This window comes from Gymnoscopelus braueri (genome assembly GCF_963280865.1).
Source record: "Gymnoscopelus braueri genome assembly, chromosome: 21".
Classification (NCBI taxonomy): domain Eukaryota; kingdom Metazoa; phylum Chordata; class Actinopteri; order Myctophiformes; family Myctophidae; genus Gymnoscopelus; species Gymnoscopelus braueri.
Window position 1 is genome coordinate 8,150,189 of NC_137623.1, and position 9,879 is coordinate 8,160,067.

A 9,879-nucleotide genomic window follows, 5' to 3' on the forward strand; every position below is an offset into this window, starting at 1 on the left:
ATATAGTGTAAGTTGTAAAACTGATGTTGATGCTATATTATTAAATCATTTTGCTAGGTGTGTGTGTGTGTGTGTGTGTGTGTGTGTGTGTGTGTGTGTGTGTGTGTGTGTGTGTGTGTGTGTGTGCGTGTGTGTGTGTGTGTGTGTGTGTGTGTGTGTGTGTGCGCGTGTGCGTGTTATCATGTGGCCTATTGCTTCCTTTGGGCTTGTTTTCATAGACCTGGTTGCTTGTTTCTGTCACACAATCTGGCAACGCTGAACTGAACTCAGTAGGAAGTAAACACAGTTCGCAGGAAGATAAAGGAGGTCAAAGTGCACAAGACAGGTAACAGGAATGTCCTATGCTGAAGCAGTGAAGAGAGTGGAAGGGAGTGAAGAAAGGAACGAGGCAGGAGAGGTAGAACAACAGGAGGAAAGGAGAAATCAGCTGAGAGGGGTATCTGTATGACAGGAAAAGATTTTTGGCGTTCATCGCTGTGGTTATTAACTGTGCAGTGGAAATAAAAGGGAAATCGGAAAGAATAAAGATGATTCTGGATGCAGCAAGGAGATTGTCGAAGGTTGAGGATGTCAGTGGAGAGGACCTGGACAATGTGTTAGGAGAGGAATGCACACCTACTCCAGCTTCGGAGTAGAAGGCCTATAACAGAGCGGACAATTTGCGAACTGGGAATTAATGGGATTACTTTGAGTGGTTTTTTTTTTATTTTAGTCACGTTGAATGGACACTTTATTTATTAAATTATGTTTTTTATTATTATTTTGTTGCATTGTGACGCATTGTGATGCCATAAAACAACAACGAAGGCGAAGAAGTAAACACAGTCCTCCACTACGTTCATATAAGGGTGAGATGTTGTGTCAATTAATGTTTTTGTTTGTTTGTTCACACATTTTCTTTTCTAATAAAATGTTGGATTCATGTCAATGTGTATTTTCAGACATTTTAACAATTAAACCCTCAATACTTAGCAAACCTGACCTTTGGCTCTGTACTTGGTCTGCTCTTTTCCCCCCTCTACACCAAACCTCTTCACCAAAAATAGCAGATCTACAAGCTCACAACATGTCACAGCGCGTTACGAGCTTATAGATCTGCTATTCTCGCAGGCTGTTACGGTCAGAATATGGATGCTAGGGTTTGTTTATTGTTTGTTTATTAAAGGATCCCCATTAGAGTCACATGAATGAGCCTCTAGTCTTCCTGGGGTCCTGAACAAAGCAAATCCAATACAAATGTAGGCCTACAACTACAAAATACAAATAATAGTAAAAATTAAAAAATTTAAATAAACAATACAAATAAAAATGAATACAAAAAGACAAATTAACATTTTAAAATCAAATCCAACAATCCAGTCAAATTAAACAAATAACAGTTACATACTTGACAAGTTACTTTGAAGGTATCTCTTGATTTGTTTTTTTAAAGTAATTTTGTTATGGATGTACATAAGATGTTTTTGGGCAGAGCATTCCAGAGTTCTATTGACCTATATATACCAGTGAGTTTTAGAACATTTGTTTTTGGTGCTGTTTTTGTTCTTAAATTACCAGAAGCTGCTCCTCTGGTGTTGTACCCATGTTCTGAAGTCATGTGTAACTGTTTAGCCAAGCTAGGCGGCTTATTGGTGCTAATAATGTTCCGCAGTAGCATTAGAAGACTCACCGATATTTTCTGTTCAACCATAAGCCATGCCAGATGTTCATGCATATAGCTTATACTTGTCCTGTATGAACATCCTAGTGCCAGACGAGCCGCTTTATTCTGAGCAACCTGTAATTTTTTCATGTCAGATTTTGAAGCTGACGACCAGATTACAGGGCAATATTCTAAGTTGGACAGAACTAAAGAATGAATAACTGATTTCATTGTAGAGGTAGTGATGAAACCAGAACACTTCCTAGTCATCCCTATTCCTCTTCCCATTTTGATGACAATATTGTTTATCTGTTTAGACCAAGATAAAGAGCTGTCAATAGTTACTCCCAGAAGTTTTATTGTGTTCACTTGTTCAATTTGTGTGGTACCAATTGACAGTTTTAACAGAGGATTCTTGCCCAACATGTGTCTAGATCCAAGCACAATGGCCTTTGTCTTAGAGATATTTAACACCAACTTGTTGCATTCAATCCATTTATAGATGTCTATTAAGGCACTTCTTAAAGAGTCAGTTACAGCTTGCTCAGATGTTGCGGCACTGTATAATGTTGTGTCTTGTGAGTTCAAGTGCTTAAAGGGATATTTCACTTTAAAAAAACATTTTGGTCATTTTATCGTCTACTCAGGCTTTTGGGAGCACCCCGGAAAGTTTTTAAGTTGCTTGATTCAGTATTTAGATATTTGATATTCATTTTATCAGACACGCCCCCTTCCTATACAAACCCATTGTAACTTCAAACTCCATTTTAACCATGTTAGATTAATCGGAAACACCTGTCCTTGGTTCTGGTGACTGATCTTGGTGACTGGTCTTTCTAATACGTGAGGAGACGTGTTCTTTCAATAACTTTTTTCATTTATTTTTGATATATATATATATATATATATATATATATATATATATATATATATATATATATATATATATATATTGGGGAAAATAAATGTTTTTAATACAATAAAAAAATGTAATAAAATAAATGAAAAAAGTAATCGGAAAAACACGGCCCCCTCACGTATTAGGAGGGCAGGATGAGTCACCAGAACCAAGGACGGGTGTTTTTGATTTTTTGATTAATCTAACATGTTAAAGATGGAGTTTGAAGTTATAATGGGTTTGTACAGGAAGGGGGTGTGTCTAATAAAATGAATATCAAATATCTAAATACTGAATCAAGCAACTTAAAAACTTTCTGGGGGGCTCACAAAAGCCTGAGTAGACGATAAAATGACCCAAATTAGTTTTGAAAGTGAAATATCCCTTTAATGTAAAAAAATTACTTCTTATCACACATAGATTTGGCTTGTATTGTAACTCTGAGGAGGAGGTCAGAGGACCCTCTGAGGGGCGGCAGTGGCTCAGGGGTAGAGTGGCCGGGTAGAGTCAACTGGAAACCAGTTTGATCCCGGGCTGGGGGGCTCCCCCAGAGTTAGTGTCGAAGTGTCCTTGAGCAAGACGCTGAACCCCTAATTGCTCCCGATGAGCAGGTTGGTGCCTTGCAAGGTTTCCTCCGCCATCGGTGTATGAATGTGTGTGTGAATGGGTGAATGTAATGCACAATCTATGTAAAGCGCTTTGGATAAAAGCGCTATATAAATGCACCATTTACCCCCTAATGGTCCAGGACCCCCAGTTGAAAACCCATGCTATAGGGCAGTGGTAACCAACCTTTTCAAGCAATGAGCACTTTTTATTCCAATGTGTGAGCCGAGATCTCCCTCTATAAATTGTGTTCCAAAAAATACCACGACTAAGACATTAACATATTACTAACAGGCAGTATGTGCATACACCCACCACACAAAGGCTAGTATTCTAAATACAATAAGGATAAACACGGATAGCTGTGTAATCAATGCCAAAATATTAGGAAAACATTTATAAATATGTCAAAATGTTAGGAAAGTTTACACTTTTTAAACAAGAAACAGGGACATGAAATTAATTGATATTACAGATATCTTCTCTTTAAAGCATAATACCGAGTTACACATTTCAAAGAATATTCACATTTAGATATTCTCAATTGATTGGTTGATTTATTCTATTTTATTCAATGTCACATTTATTTTCAACAACCTCCACCTGTAGGAAATGTAAACACCTCCTGCATTTTAACTGACAGCTGGTCAGTACTAGGGCGGTTAACATTTCTCAGACATTAAATTTGAATATTGGTCTATTTTCTTCCCGAGTGCGAGTGCTGAGCGTTTTTGGGCGGTGTAGCCGCCCCTATAAGTGGGGTTGGGACATCTTATTTAGCTGTACTGTGATTGGCTGACTCTATTGGCTGACTCTATTCAGCACTGTGATTGAATAGCGAGACACATGATGACATTAATAACCTATAAATAATATTATGGACTTCCAAAAATGTATTTTTTTGGAAGTGAGCTTCCATCACTATGATGACCAATAAAGATTCTTTTCAATAAATGTATTTCTTTTTTGAAGTGAGCTTCCATCACCATGATGACCACTGTGATGACCACACCGCCCACTTCACACTGGGTGTGATTTTTGTTAACGATGTTGCCTGCAGAGGAAAAGACGTGGTCTGCAGACTGCAGACTCCTAGTAGTATGGGTCTGTCCACTTTCAATAATTTGAGGGGTTACACGAGCGACCACTCCCTCTTTAGACTAATCCACATTTTTACTGAGATCTGATTGGCTCACAGGACAGCTTCAACAAATACCAGACTGGGCTTCAAGCCAGCGCCACAGTGTCGGGCTGTCGGCTAACTTTCATTGAAATGAATGGCCATCACAATACACAAATCTAAATGTGTATTGTGATCTACTGTGACGGCTTTTACAATCGACGTGCCGATCGCGATATACCAGTTGGTTACCACTGCTACAGGGAAAGCGGCTGTGTTTGGGGTATGATCTATGACATAACTAGAAGAATAAGTTTGAACCATGTTATTAAATGTTTCTAACATACCAGTATAACATAATAGTAGCGTAAACGTTCAATGGGCATGATGCCACTAATGCCTTGTGCACATGTATTCAGCATTTCCTGTTTTCTTGTCTATTTCATTGACTGTAACATTGACAGGTTTAATAAAGACCAAACGATGAGTCAGTGTGTGGAGAGAGAGGAGGAGGAGGGAACAGACAGACCAGAGTCTTCAACATCCAGCTGTGTGTCTATGAAGAGTGACTGGTCTAAAGGAAAACCTCCTGACGTCACTAATGAACCTAGACCTCTACACACAAAGTATGTGAATCCTCCTATACAATGTACACACTATAACACTATACACACTATAACACTGTGACTATACAATATACAAAACACTATAACATGACAAAGTGATCTCATAAGTTGCATGTGCACATTATTAAAATAAAATAAAAATTATTTTGCTATCGATAAGTTATTATGAATGCAGTATAGTCCTGTACCTATCCTGTAGACCCGTTTGCAATTTGGTGTTGGGGGAATTTCTCACTTGAACTGAGTCAGTGAGTCCCTAGACATGAAAAATCACCAAGGTGCTTGTCTGCCATATTGCCACGAATGGCGCAATGGCCAAATCAAATATGTCCGCCATCGGCTATGATGAAAATCTAACTTTTTTTGTTTTCGAGTTTATATACACATGTAATACCTCCATTTCGACTAATTGTGGTGTGTGGAATTCATTTCTGATATTGTTATGACCATTTTAGGTGAATTTGAAAGGTCATTTTGCTATTCCGAAGACCTTCATTGTTATGAGTAAAAACAGGTGCAGAAAAAGTGCTCCTCGGAGCACATGCAGGTCTCCATCAGGTCAGGTAGGTTATTGTGGCCTCCTGGTGGCACTATAATAGGCCAATGTGAAAAGGATGCCATTTCTTCTTAGGCCTTTGATGGCAATCGGATACTGCATTCATGATTTGCATGCCTCTAAAAGGCATATGTGAAAAATGCAGGGCAAAGGCCTTTCCTTGGCCTCTAGGGAGTGTGAGTGCAAGGTTTCACACAGATCGGTGCAGTTATAGGTAAAAATGCGAATCGGCCTGTTTTAGCGCCACCATGAGACTGATTTCAACATTTTGTGGCACACAATTTATTTTAGCAAAAATTGGCCTCCTGGTGGCGGTATAACAGGCCAATCTGAAAAATGTGGGGCAGAGGTTTGGCTTTGGGTTTAGTTTTGGCTCCAGGAAGTGTGTGTGCACAGTTTTCGCAGCGACCGGGCCAACTGTGCTGGAGATTAGCTGTTCACAGACAGACACGCACACACACACACACACACAGACACACGGACGGACAGACAGGATGCAAAACATAGTCTCGGCCATGCCTTTCGACCTGGCGGAGACAATAAGTCTAACTCGACTAATTCTGAAATGTTTCATTCATTTCTGATATTTGTTTTGACATTAAGGATCAACTTGTCATTGAAATATCAATGTCAATGACATTTTTCAATAACTCGATTTACGATTTTGTCCTTTACTGTCAATTAAATTGTATTTGTTTTTCCTAATGATTTGTTTTATTTAGAACAAAAGTCATGTACATGAGTAATAACAATTATAAACATCCCCCTTTAACTTTTGTTTTAATTGGGTGTTGAAATGAGCAAATAAGACTATATAGGAATAAAGTGATATACAAATAAAATAATAACACCAAATAAAATAACTGACAGTAGCATGTTAGGATCATGTCAGTATCATGTTAGTATCATGGTCAGTAGGTTAGTATAGTAGGGGGCGGGGCATTAATGCATTTTGACTATGTGCAATAATGCAACTGCAGACATATTGCCTTTTGTTAGGCTATTCAATATTTGTTTTAATTTCCTGAATTAATATTTATTTAATTAGTGATAAATCAATAATTATACACAATAAATACATATTATGTTTTAATTTAAATAACTGATCTCAGCAGGGCCGGCCCTAGGATTTTCGTGGCCCTAAGCAAGATTTTTTTGGGGTGGCCCACCCCCCCAAACACCCCCATTATAAAATCATTGTCATTTTTTATTGCATACTAAAATAATAACGCTAGTTGTTGGATAGGAGATACATGACATATTACAATATGAAAGTAAAATATGGCCCTAAGCGACCGCTTATATTGCTTATGGCAGCGGCCGGCCCTGGATCTCAGTACGGATCCATTATAGTGATTATAAGTTTTGCCATAATCATGTAGCTCTATAACAGAGGCACAGCAATGGTACAAACAATGGTTTAATATACATATGTGTGTGATATATATGTTACAGGGAGATTGGCATTCCAGGGAAATTGAAAAAGGAGCGCTCGTTTTCACCGCCCCCCCCCCAGGCAATTCTGTAGAACCAACACTAGAGGGCAATGCAAGCCACACTACGTGCATAGACATGCATAGACATGAACGTGCATGTGTGTGCACGCACGCATGCACGCACGCATGCACGCACGCATGCACGCACACTCATGCTCATGCTTTCAATTTGGTTTATTGAAAGCATGATTGTTGAGATAATTTTATTGTGTTCTGGCTTTTAACATTTGTTTTAGTTTATCCACGACACACACGCACACGTGGATAATAACCCATGAAAAGATCTATTCTCACCCTATCGATTTACAACTCGGACGGCGCTGATTCGACTAGCAGACCATCGGCCGGTCGGCGCGGGCACTCGCGCCTGGAGGCGCTCGGGCGCGCCTCCTCGGCCTCAAGCTCTGCTAAGTCGGTGCGCCTCCGTCATGGACAATAACTATTATCACGTGTGCGTGTGAACGCTTGTTCAGCGTTCCCCTAGCGTAGCTTCCTGGTTGTTATGTGGGGGGGAACAACAAAAGCCAGGTCCGCCTCGCATCAAAGCCCCGCCTCGCGCCTCCTCCTCCTCCTCTCGCCGCCTCGCATCAAAGCCCCTCCTCCTCCTCCTCCTCCTCCTCGCGAGGAGGAGCGCCTCGCGTAAAAAACCCTGGATTTTTTGTAATGCTTTTTTTTTATCACTGAATGAACAGTTAAATCGTAGACATTAATTTGGGACCGCTACATCGGAGCTCATGTAGTCATTAGAACATGTAAATAAATGTCATGGAGAGAATATTAGGTTCTTGCCTAACAAAAAATTGTTTAATTTATACATAATATATAATTTTTATATATATATATATATATATATATATATATATATATATATATATATATATATATATATATATATATATATATATATATATATATGTTTCCACCATATAATATTATGTCATAATATCATAATAATATGTGTTCCTAAATGTTTCTCCCTACTCCTTCTGTCTCTTTGTCTTGCCTATCATTTTCTTTCGCTCAGCATCACAGCCCTCCCTCTCTCTGCAACAGACATGCGGAAGTCTTGGCTTGAAGACATCACACAGAGCTGCCGTGACTTCAATGTCAACATGCTGTGAGTGTTCACATCACACAGAAAGCAGAACCAATACATTGTGTGCTCACCGTTTTCCTGACCCCAACTGAACAATTATCACTTATTGAATGATGAGTTGAATCTGTCTGTCATTCTCTGTGTGTTGGTGAGCAGTGTAGAGTCCATGTCAACAGGAGACCCAGCTGAGGACAGGAAGAACCTGGTGCCTCGGGCTCAGAACATAGAGAGGAACATATATGAGTCAGCTAACAGCCAGGCAAGAACCTAATATTCTCTCCATGACATTTATTTACATGTTCTAATGACTACATGAGCTCCGATGTAGCGGTCCCAAATTAATGTCTACGATTTAACTGTTCATTCAGTGATAAAAAATACATTTAAAAAAATCACAAGTTTGCAAAATAGTGATGCCAGGTAACCCCATCATGAACCCTAGTGTCCCTATTCTGACGTGAAGAAAATAGCTGATCTATAAGCTCACAATCCATTAAGTGCAACATGTTGTACGTAGAGCCCTGGGGGACCCTGGTCAACTAAGCATAATAGGGTATTAATTATAGTATTAATGTAGTTAACGTGGTTTTGCAAATAACATTGTCAACACAAGTATTTAAAACATATATTTATTATTATGCAAATGAACCAAAAAGCTGTTTTGGCAAATTTGGACATTTCTTAATTTTTCGTCTAACCAGCTAAAAATTGTAAACGTTGTAGACAACAACATGCCTCCTCTGACACATCTGGAGTTCCCAGATGGTACTTTTCTGCTGACAGTGGGAGTTTGACCAGGAGAGCATAACGTACACAGAGGTTCACACTATCTCCTCCAGTTCCCTCCCCACTGAACACCCTGACCAACCAGTAGGACCACAGTACACATGGAGGAGATTAACAATGAATGACTATAATATAATCATAGTTAATCTTCACAATAACTATATGTGGAGAAAATGAAAACTGCAAACTGTTAAAACAACAGTCAACATGCATGTCAAGTATCCTCGGAGCTTTAACCCCATTTAAATTGAACAGGGTCCTTCATGGGTCTATTATTGGTCCCTTAGCCTACTTATTTTCCTCTACACCAAATCTCTACACCGAGGATAGCAGATCTACAAGCTCACAATGTGTCACAACGCAACACGTTGTGACGCTTTGTGAGCTTGTAGATCTGCTATTTTCGCAGAATTTTTGCCCCAGAATAGGGTTAGGGCTAGAGTTCATGCGGTTAACAGTGGGGTTAATTACAGCAAACTGCTCTCTTATACCTAGCTCATTTCAATCAATCTTAAGGAAAAGTCGTTAAAGGACGACTTCACCCATTTTCAACCTATATTCATATAATTGGTCCTCACTAATACTCATTGTAATATGGTACCATTTGTGTCTACTCGGCCTGTGTCTCAGAGGAGGTCTGTGGACAGTTCAGAAACCCGCATATCAGTGACATCATCGATGGGGAATCCAAGCTAATACAAACTGTAGGGTTTCCATTCCTGGAAAGTTAGCATGCTATAATGGAAGCCATTGTTCTTGCGTTAATACAAATCAAAATAAAAACATTATAATCTTGTTTGAAAAAACCTGCCTAATGATGATGTCACTGGTAGGCGGGTTTATGAAGTGTCCACAGCCCTACTATGAGACACAGGCTGGGTAGATTTTTTTTTTAGCATTTTATCACGAGCATTAGTGAGGACCAATCATATGAAGATGGGTGAAGTCGTCCTTTAACAGCTTGATGTGACTCTCATTCTATTTTTTTAATCAATTTTTTATTGATTAAAAAATCAATGAGATCAGTGAGATCACCAAAGCACACAAGAGGCC

At 39.1% G+C, this 9,879-nt stretch overlaps 1 long non-coding RNA gene across 1 annotated transcript; it reads left to right on the forward strand.

The window, feature by feature from the left end:
* The first annotated feature begins 380 nt into the window (after positions 1–380).
* On the forward strand, positions 381–8,300 carry LOC308077098. The gene is made up of 4 exons (XR_013932358.1): positions 381–848; positions 4,731–4,892; positions 7,969–8,061; positions 8,197–8,300. It is a non-coding gene; the product is annotated as an uncharacterized lncRNA (long non-coding RNA).
* The last annotated feature ends 1,579 nt before the right edge of the window (positions 8,301–9,879 follow it).